Source organism: Colobus angolensis, unplaced genomic scaffold (genome assembly GCF_000951035.1).
Source record: "Colobus angolensis palliatus isolate OR3802 unplaced genomic scaffold, Cang.pa_1.0 Scaffold36, whole genome shotgun sequence".
NCBI lineage: Eukaryota > Metazoa > Chordata > Mammalia > Primates > Cercopithecidae > Colobus > Colobus angolensis.
In genome coordinates this window covers 6,356,084-6,367,395 of record NW_012116932.1, presented here as the reverse complement: position 1 = coordinate 6,367,395, position 11,312 = coordinate 6,356,084, and positions in this window count along the sequence as shown.

The following is an 11,312-nucleotide window of genomic DNA, read 5'->3' as shown; positions in this document are numbered from 1 at the left end:
CCTGACCTGCAAGTTCGTCTTAGGCATGGCTCCCTCACCGGGAAAGTTGTGTCCTGTGCAGGTTGCTCTTCCCACTGTCCCTGTGCATCTGCCTGGGCCTTCTTCCTCTTGGTTCTTGGGTAGACTGACTCTGTCCTCTGAAAGCCTGGTCCTCTGAGGAGACTGAAGTTTGCATGTCACACAGAGCCAAGAGATCTGGCCCTGGATGAAACTAGGGGACAGCTCCCAACAGCTGCTCAATTAGTGAGTTTCCTTTGTACTTCAACTTGGGTAAGCTGAGCTAATTAACAAATGGACTTGAGAATGACAAACTTTCATGGCCAAGGTCCAAAATGTCATGTTGGTGGAAGATGTCAAAAGTCTGGTGAAAGGGATGTCAGAAGTAAAAGGACTAGGTACCAGGAAATGAGGAATCAAAATAGCATTGTCCACAACTACCGGAGGTCCTTGTTGATTTATTTCTTTGCTTTTCCAATGACCTTTTGATATTTGAATTTCACACATCCCTGTCTTAGTTTGCATCCTCCAGAAGCAGTGGCTGAGACAAGGATTCAAGTGCAAGTGGCTTGATTGAGAAACAGTCATTCAGGGATCACCATTCAGGGACTGGAGAAGTAAGACAGGGAAGGAGGGAAGCCAACGGAGAGTGTGTTATTGAGCAAGTTACCACTGTGGGCAGTTGAAGCTCAGTGCCTCTGGGGAACTCTGGGAGCCAGTGTAGAATATACAGCTCAGAGTTTTTTCACTGGAGCAAAGGGAGTCGTTGGTTGAGGGTTGCTCCGGGGAAGTGTTCATCCTCTAGCATTTCTGGCCTGCCATGTGTGTGGGCAGAGAGGGTCCGCTGATCAGGAAGCCTTCCGACAAAGAGTCATGGATGCTGGCTGTTGGAAGTCAGGTCGCATGCAGAGAAATATCACATGCTGGTGGCATCTGCGTGGGACATCCACAGCATCCGCTACAAGTTTCTTTCCTTCTTTGCACAGCTCATGAAATTTGCCTGCCTTTTAATCAGTGCGCGGAGACCGCAAGGTAAGCAAAGAGTTTCACTTGATCTTAGGTGATCATAGATGACTGATCTCATTTACATTCTGTTTAAGTATCCATGTTTATAGTCAAAATATATCAAATTGCATAATATCCATACCACACACAGAATAAGATAACATACCTGGTTTTATAAAAATAACTTCAGCGGCAAAATACATACTATTTTAACAGCATCCAAATTTGAGAGAGGTAAAACTATATTCCCTCTTATATAGTGAGATGGATGGAAATCAGAACAGAAAGCCCTGAACCCTTGGGGTTGCCATGTAAACATTGTGAGGGCCTACGCTGCACTGAGGGATAGGCTACTTGGTGTTGCCTATGGTCATTTGCCACCTTTTGTGATGAGCCTCCAATTGGGACACCTGGCCATTAGGTCCTAGTTACTCAGGAAGCTAACCTGTTAGTCACTAAATTCACTGTACTATAGTTTTCCTAGGGAAAAATGAGTGTTGATGCATGATGTATTGCAGTTATTTGAAAACATCCTCAAGTTTTACATCATCTGTATCTTAATCCCTTTGGGCTGCCACAACAAATTGCTACAGACTAGGTAGCTTAGAAACAGTGGAAATTTATATCTCACAGTTCTGGAGGCTGGGAAGTCCAAGATCAAGGTGCTGACAGATTCAGTGTCTGGTGAGGGCTCACTTTCTCATTCGTAAATGGTGCCTTCTTGCTGTATCTTCACGTGGTGGAAGGGGCAAATAAACTCCCTTGAACTTTCATCAGGGCACTAATCCCATTTACGAGTGGGTGGACTTAAGTGAGGAATGATTCAGGCAGCCAACAAGACTATCAAATACCCACTACAATAGATTGTTTTAAAGATGAGGAAACAGCCTGAAGAGATAGAGAAAAGCCCCATGTTCCATGACTGGTCAAGAGCAGAGCTAGGATTTGAACACAAGTCTTCTGATGGCCCAGCTCCTGCTGTGTTCTTTCCTTCTGCTCTGTCACCTCTGGTATGCGTCATGTCTGCTTTTGCTCACATACTTTGTAGAGGACAGAGCTATTAGAGAATAGGAGGTTTGGGGGAAGAGGGGAAGGAAAGGAGAGCCAGTGGGGGCTGTTGGAACAGGGATCCAACCCAGGGAGCCAGACTTGGTGGAGGCTGCCTCAGGACAACCAAGGACACTGAATCCACTCACTCTCTACTCTCCCTCCTCTCTGTTAATAGGTGTGAGGAGAGGTCTACTTTAAAGAGCTGGAGGCTGATGAATTGTTGTCATGATTGTGGGAAGGAATGGATGCTCACAGGCGCAGACGGAAAAACAAAATGAATTGGCCTATCTAGATACTTCCCACGAAATGCTTTCAGTTCTACATTAATTCCAAGTTTATCTCTTAAGCATATTTGGAATATGGAGATAATCTTAGAATGTCACAATCTAGAATGTAATTTAGATAAGCTAAGAACCCAAAGAGAGGACCGCATTGCTTTGTCTCTCAGGCCTGTGTGGGTCCGATTTAATGACTCCTGATGATATGAAGTTGAATTGGGCAGCAGATTGGACACATAGCTATAGTGCCAGCTATTCATGTTTAAAATGTCTTTTTAGACCAGGTGCGGTGGCTCATGCCTGTAGTCCTAGCACTTTGAGATGCTGAAGTGGGTGGATTGCTTCAGCCTAGGACTTCGGGACCAGCCTGGGCAACATGGTGAAACCCTGTCTCTACAAACAAACAAACAAAAAACAACAACAACAAGCAAATGAAAAGCAAAAACAAAAAAAAACCCCACCAAACCAAAAACCAAAAAAACGAGCTGGGTGTGGTGGCACACATCTGTAGTCCCAGTTACTCTGGAGACTGAGTCTGGAGGTTCTCTTGAGCCCTGGAAATGGAGGTTGCAGTGAGCCGAGATCATGTCACTGCAGTCCAGCCTGGGCAACAGAGTGAGACCCTATCTCAAAAAACACAAGTAAAAATAAAATGTCTTTAAATACAGTCATGTACCACATAATAACATTTTGGTCAGTGATGGATCATAAGATGCTGGTCCCATAGATCATGACGGAGCTGAAAATTCCTATTGTCTAGTGATGTAGCTGTCATACTGTTGTAGCATAACGTATTACTCACGTGTTTGTGGTGATGCTGGTGTATGAGGCTGGGCAAGGTGGCTCTTGTCTGTAATTCCAGCACTTTGGGAGGCTGAGGTGGGAAGGTTGCTTGAGGCCAGGAGTTGGAGACCAGCCTGGGCAACACAACGAGACCCTGTCTCTACAAAATAACAAAAAAATCCAACTTACTATGTTGCCACATATAAAAGCATAGTATATACAATTATGTGCTGAACATAATACTTGATAATGATAACAAATGACTATGTTATTGGCTTATGTGTTTACTATACTATACTTTTTATTGATATTTTAGAGTGTACTTCTTCTACTTATTAAAAAAAATTAGCTGTAGAACAGCCTCGGGCAGGTCCTCCATGAGGTGTTCCAGAAGAAGACATTGTTATCATCAGAGATGACAGCTCCATGTGTGTTACTGCTCTGAAGACTGTCCGTGGGACAAGATGTGGAGGTGGAAGACTGATACTGATGGCCCTGAGCCTATGTTGGCCTACGCTAATGTGTGTGTTTATGTCTTCATTTTTAACAAAAAGTTTAAAAAGCCAAAATAAATTTTAATAGAAAAAAACTTGCAGAATAAGGCTATAAAGAAAGAAAATATTTTTACAGCTATACAACATGTTTGTGTTTTAAGCTGTTATTATGAAAGAGCCAAAAAGTTAGAAAAATTTAAACATTTGAAAAACAAAAAGGTTATAGCAAGCTTAGTTTGTTGCTGAAGAAAGAAAATTAAAAAAAAAAATTTAGTGTAGCCTAAGTTTGCAGTGTTTATAAAGTCTACATTAGTGTACACGAACATTCTAGGCCTTCATGTTCACTTACTCACCGAGTGAAGAGCAATCTTCCAGGCCTACAAGCTCCATTCATGGTAAGTGCCCCACACTGGTGTACCATTTTTAATCTTTTATAGTATATATTTTACTGTGCCTTTTCTTTGTTTAGATACACAAGTGCTTACCTTTGTGTTACAATTGTCTACAGTATTGAGTACAGTAATGTGCTGTGCAGGTTTGTAGCTTAGGAGCAATAGGCTACACCATGTAGCCTGGGTGTTTAGTAGTCTGCACCATCGAGGTTTGTGTAAGTATGTTCCATGAGGTTTGCACAACAACATTGCCTAACAACACATTTCTTTTCTTTTCTTTTTTTTTCTTTTGAGACGGAGTCTTACTCTGTCACCCAGGCCGGAGTGCAGTGGCGTGATCTCAGCTCACTGCAACCTCTGCCTCCCAAGGTTCAGGTGATTCTCCTGCCTCAGCCTCTCAAGCAGCTGGGATTACAGGTGCCTGCCACCATGCCCAGTGAATTTTTGTATTTTTAGTAGAGATGGGGTTTTGCCATATTGGTCAGGCTGGTCTCAAACTCCTGACCTCAGGTGATCCGCCTGCCTCAGCTTCCCAAAGTGCTGAGATTACAGGCCTGAGCCAACGCGCTTGGCCCTAACAATACATTTCTCAGAATGTATTCCCATCACTACGTGACACATGACTGTATAACTTCTATTGGATTCAACTGACCCCCCATCTGGCTGTTACTTTGGTGTACTTATTTCCATTTAATCTGTCCTCCTGACTATGAGGTGGATACTATTATTAGATGACATATGGAGCCCGTGTAAGGTGTAGCAACTAACCCTATGTCTGGCAGCTGGTAAGTGGCAGATCAAGGTTTGGACTCAGGTCTTAAGTCTGAGACCATACCTAGGTCAATGGTTCCACCACAGAGCCATCCCACAGTAGGCAGGGTTTCCTTGTGTCCTGACTTAGAAAGGCAGCTATGGCAATGCAGATCTGTTATGTGGCTCTACCTACCATCCCCATAAGCTCACCACCAAGGTGAAGAGGTATGTGTTTGTTATCTATTACTGGGTCATAAATTACCCCCAAATTTGTACTGGTTTTCTATTGCTATGTAACAAATTACCTCAAAGCATAATGGCTTAAAACAATATCAAGCCAGGCACGGTGGCTCAAGCCTGTAATCCCAGCACTTTGGGAGGCTGAGACGGGCGGATCACGAGGTCAGGAGATCGAGACCATCCTGGCTAACACGGTGAAACCCCGTCTCTACTAAAAATACAAAAAACTAGCCGGGCGAGGTGGCGGGCGCCTGTAGTCCCATCTACTCGGGAGGCTGAGGCAGGAGAATGGCGTAAACCCGGGAGGCAGAGCTTGCAGTGAGCTGAGATTGGGCCACTGCACTTCAGCTCGGGCGACAGAGCAAGACTCCGTCTCAAAAAAAAAAAAAAAAACCCAAAAATTATCAATTATACCACAGTCTTTGTTAGTCAGGAATCCAGAAGTGGCTCCTCTGGGTGCTTCTGGCTCAGGGTCTCTCATAAATGGCATTTAAGCTATTGGCTGAGGCTGAAGATTTGACTGGACCTGTAGGGTCTGCCTCTGAGGTGGCTCCTGACATGGCTGGCAAATTGGTGCTTGCGGTTAGCAGGAGGCTTTACTTCCTCTCCACATGGGCCTCTCCACAGGCTGCTTGAGTGTCCTCACGACATGGTGGCTGGTGTGGCTTTCCCGGGATTGAGCAACCTGAGGCAGTAAGGTGGAAGGGGAAGGGGCAATGCCTTTCGTGGCCTGTCACAGCAGTCCCACAATATCCTATTTGTTAGAAGGGAGACACTAAGATCAGCTCCTGTTTGTGGGAAGGGGAATTAGTCTCCGCCGTTTGGAGGAAGGAGTGTCAAGAGAACGTGTGGATATATTTTAAAACCACCACAGGGTGACATTTCCTGCCACTTGCGTACACATCCCAGCATAGTGGTGGGGCTCCCCTTACCCCTTCTTGCCCCACCAGGGCTGTGAGTATTCTGTGTGGTTTCCCTTGTGTGAGACCCTGTGTGTGGATCCCACAGGCAGATGAGGTCAGAAGAGGATTCTGGGAAAAGAAAAGTCAACCTATGATTAGAGATCACGGACAGTGGGCTGAGTCCGTCAGGGGACTCTGAGAGTGAGGCGGGGCAGGAAGGCAGTCCATTCTCAACATACTAATGTAGCCACTTTTCTGTTTTGAGGCACAAAATAAAATAAGGTCACAGCTTTTAATGTCTCAGTAAAACAGCTCGAGCCCTCCCCTTATCACCTTAAGAAATGCCTCAGGCTTTCCTCCAAGGAAAGACCCCAAGATGCTTAGTCATATCCAAAATGTCAGTCCCCGTCCTTTCCACCTTGTCTTTGTAGTCAGAACTTCCATCCAAGGCCAGAGGATGCCCCAATGTCATGTGCACTGTATCTACCCCACTGGCATCCCAGGCAGTGTGATCAGGGCTTAGCGTCCTGCTTCTGCCACCTTCGCAACTGCTGGCCACAGACCTTTTCACAGTCGCAGCAGACCCTGGGGCATGCCAAGGGAGGACCCATCTTCGACTCCCCATTGCCCTCAGGAGATGTGGCCAGCTTCCAGCATCACTACTCAGACACAGCACCCAGCCCTTGCCCAGGGTGCAAGCCTGCCTTCAGGAAGGATGGCTGCACCCAGGCTGGCTCTCTCAGCTCCTGGACTCAGAATCACTCTTGCCTCCTCAACCCCAACTTCCTGCAGGAGCTAGTTCACCTGTTTTCTATGTCAGGGACCTTGGGGCCTTCCCTGTCACTGAATTTGATTTGGAGTCATCCCAATCTCACAATGTATTATTTATTTCCCCCGTCATTTCTTTGAATAAAATTGATGCACCCAGAAGGTATAACATGTGTATCTTGCAGCTTCAAGTACAAGAGGTCCTAGGCTTCAACTTAAAAACTTTCTAGGGGAAGGCATAAGAAGGGTCATCCTGTGTGAGCGTGTTAAGCAGCAGAACAGGTCCCAAAACGTGTTTAGCGTTTACCCCTCCCTAAAGACATTTGCTTAGAGTTTGGGGTACACTGAGGCTGCCTAAAAGAAGACAGGGTAGAAGCTAGAACTGAGAACTGCCCTTCCATTTCCTACAAAGCTTCATCTCCTGCCCCACTCCCCCACTCATAACTCTCCATACATAGTTTTTAGACACACTCCACCGTGGCAGACAACTTCTGATACATTCAGTTCCAGGTACTCATTTTTTTGTGAATGTTCCATTGCATCTGAATGATATTGAAGTGAACCTCTCTTGCCTGCATGTGTGTGCATGCACACACACACGCACACACACACACGTGCACACGTACGTGCGCACACACACATGCACACGCACACACACATGCACACAAGGTCAACACCTTAAAATCCCACTGCGTGTAAACCATGAGTGGGTGGGACCTTGAGGAAATCACCAAAGAAGATGTTTCAGGGTCTCCATCTGATGGCCCACGTCTGAGAAGCCCTGGAGAGACGTGGATTTGACTATTTACGAAAGCTAAGGTAGAGAGGGTGCTGAAAAAGGAGCTGGCCAGCCGGCCACTGATGTGAGAGTGAGGTCACGGGTGCTTGGGTCGTGACTCACCTCTCCAGCCCTTCACAGGGCACCTGAAGCACCTGGAGGTTTGAGGGCTTGAACTCTTAGACAAAGGAAGGCTCTACAATGGCCCACTGAAACATGCAGTCACCTTGAGAAAAGCGTTTTGAGTTTTTCTTTTACTCCAAATGAAAATAGCTATTTAAAAAGAGTGGAATAAATGACACAATAATAATGGCACTAAATTGCTAACATTTACCAGTTGCTTCCCTCATGCTGTGATGTGCAGAGTGGCTCATTACATTTAATCCTCATAACAAACCTTTGGGTATGATTCTCTGTAACAAATGGGGAAACAGGCTTAGAGAACTTAAATAACTTCTCAGGGCCACATATCTGATGTTGTGGACTGAATGCATGTATCCTCCAAAATTCTTATGTTGAAGCCCTAACCCACAATTTGCCTGTATTTGGAATAAGAAAGTAATTGAGGTCATAAGGGTGGTGTTCTGATCTGATAAAATTAGCATCCTCTCTCTTGCTCTCGCTCTCCCCTACCTCCCCCTCTCTGCAAGCACAAAGAGGTCATGTGAGTCCATAGCAAGAACGTGACCATCTGCAACCCAAAGGAAGAGCCCTCACCAGACACCAACCCTGCTGCACTTGATCTTGGACTTTCAGTCTCTAGAACTGTGAGAAAATAAATTTATGTTATTTAAGCCACCCAGTCTGAGGTATTTTTTTATGGCAGCCCTACTAGACTAATATATCTGACAAGCCACTACATTGGGATTACGAGCACCAGAGCCCTCACTGTTACTCATCACCCTAAACTGCCTCCAACAAATATCATCATTTTCATATTTTTATGTTTTGATAAGCAATAGGCTAGTTTTAATATTTCAATTGAAGTGAGAAGTGTTTTTAAAACTTGGCATTATGTTGTACAGCTCTATTCTAACATTGATGGTTGTTGCTTCAAGCCGTTTCACTAAATTTAGATCTCTGGAAAAAAATGTGTTTGAGCATGGAAACAGGTTGGAAATATTGCACCCAATAATAACAGTTTAACTTTTGGCTTATGAAATACTTCAGTGGGAAAGTATTTGCTCAAATCTCTGCCTGCTATTACAGTTGAAGGCTTGGTGATAGTATTTGCCCTTCCTCTGAACTTTCTGGATTTCAAAACCATGTGGAAATATAGCTTGTCTTATGTATGAAAAACAGGGCAAGGCAACTTTTGAAGAATTGCCATTAAGAGGTACATTTAGCTGTGTCAATCATTTAGAGAACGATTATCTGGTATGTGAATGATCTAAACCCTTTTTATTTTTTTCTCCCTCCTTTGAAAATACTGTGAGGAGCCATCTGGCTGTTGACCACTTCTTCCTTCCACATGGTGGCTGGTCTACCTACCTCAGTTGGCAAAGTCCCCTCAACAGAGGCCAGGGTCAGAGGGCAGGGCTTGTCGATAGATGGGAATGAGGGCTGCCCTTGGCTTCTCTTTCTTTCTCTGTTGTGTGAAGGTCAAGTTGTCTCCTCGTTTGGAGATCAGATAGCTTTGTGTGCACAGCTCTTGATCCACTTCCCTATTTCTAACTTTGATTAGTGACTTTGGCTTTATGGAGGTAGCATCGTCTGCATCCACTGCTGGATGTAGACATCCACTGTCTTTCTGTAGACAATTCAAGCAGTACTAAAGGAGCGATAGATAGATAATAGATAGATAGATAGATAGGCAAGAATAGCCCACAATCTCAACCATAATCATTATCAACATTTAGGATAAACTTCCAAATCTCTTTCTTTGTGCATATGTACATACAGATGCATAGAAATTTACATATACCAGATTATAGTAGGCATGTCCTTAAGGAACTTGAGTTATTACCCTTCATATGCTGCAGGGATTGTTCCTTGTCAGTGTATAAAGTTGCATGCCAACCTTTTGTAAAAGGCTGTGTAAGGTGCTGATTCAACCAAATAGTGGATTGTATAGGCTGGATTGTGCATTGTTAAGAACCAAGCGGCTAGGTTCTTTAGGGCTAACTCCAAAGGAAACCTGACAGTTGGCATTAGATGCCACGTGCCCCAAGAGTGAGAGAGGATCAACTGACTTTATGGGTCTTGCCTTTTTGGAGGGATTAGAACTACAGAGATCATTTTTGGGGGGAATGCAGTGTTCATGGGCTGGCTATGTAGTATATGGTATATTATCTTGTAATATATGGTGTGTGATGCTGTCTTCTCTACTAAACTGAAAAAACGTGACTGCAGAAACACATTTGGCCCTAAGAGTTTTGGGCAAGGATTGTGAACCCATCATATGGTCCGTCCTCATTTCACATGGTTCTATGGTAACTGAGATAAAATCTCAGCCTGCATCTTCCCAACTGGATCACTGTGAGGTTTACATAAGATAAAGTGATCTATAACATGCTCAGTGCAACGCAAGACGCATAGTGAGTGAGCCTTCCTTGCTGCTAGCAGTTCTGTCACCTTACAGCAACATCTGCTCTGCTTGAGTGTCCGTACCCATCAGGTCTCTGCAAACTGGGCTCTCATAATCACTGGGGAGTGTCTAAACTTCCATTTAGGGTCCTCCTAGGGTACACTCACAGAGACCCCAGAAATGCAAGCAGTCCCTTGGGGGAGACAAGGAAGATGTTAGAGAGTTATGGTTGGAAAGCTTTGTCAGGGAGAAATTAGCATTTCTCATCGGAGACTATGGGAAGGGCACTCCAGAAAAAAAAAGCACAGGAAAAAGTATGGCTCAAGACACGGTCCGGAAATACTCACCTAGAGGAACTATGTGTATTTCCTGCTATAGTTTAACGTATTTGTAATGAAAAATTATATTCTAAACCTAAAGATTGCTAAACCAATTAGCTTGTATTAAGAGCCTTAGAAATCTACCTAGCTTTTGACCTAGTAGTCAAGCATTTGGGAAATAATGAGAGGCAGATAAAAATCTACAAATGTATAAGCAAAAAGAAAAAAAAAGGTATTAGAGAAGGGAAGGATTAAAAAGATCAATTAATCTTAAGAGTTTTTCCTTTTTCTTTTCTTTCTAGAGACAAGGTCTCTCTCTGTCACCCAGGCTACAGCATAGTGGTGGAGCCATAGCTCACTGCAGCCTCCATCTCCTGGGCTCAAGTGATCCTCCCATCTCAGCCTCCCAAGTAGTTAGGACTACAGGTGCATACCACCATGTCTGGTCATTTTTTCCCGCCTAGAGATGAGGTCTCACTATGTTGCCCAGGATGGTCTCAAACTCTGGCCTCAAGCAATCTTCCCATCTTGGCTTCCCAAAGGTTGAGATTACAGGCATGAGCAACTGTGTCTGGCCTCCAAGACTTTTTTGAGGCTTCTGAAAAACCAATGTTGTTTTCACCCTGACATTTAATCATTCCAAGATTCCTCTCTGCAGTGGGGCAGGAGGGAGTAGAGCAGTATAACCATCACTTCTTTTGCATTGTTACAGTAGCTGTAACAATTTAACAAAGTATGTATGTAACTGTTTAACTGTTTAACAAAGTAACTGTGGGGAGCAATTTTGCACAGACTATAGAAAAGGCCAATGATAGGTGAGCTGATAGAGCATGCTGTTCAGTCTGCAGCCACTAAGGCTAGTGGAAAATCTTCAGATTTCTTCTTGAGGTGAGAGCATAAAGGAATGGAGGGCATTTGGTTGCCATTTCAGTTGGGAAATTGGACAAGGGGTTCAGTTTTTCAAAAGCCTCTATCCCATAAAGCAAATCTGCATTTTGTATGTCCAGGTTTGAAATATTATGCCT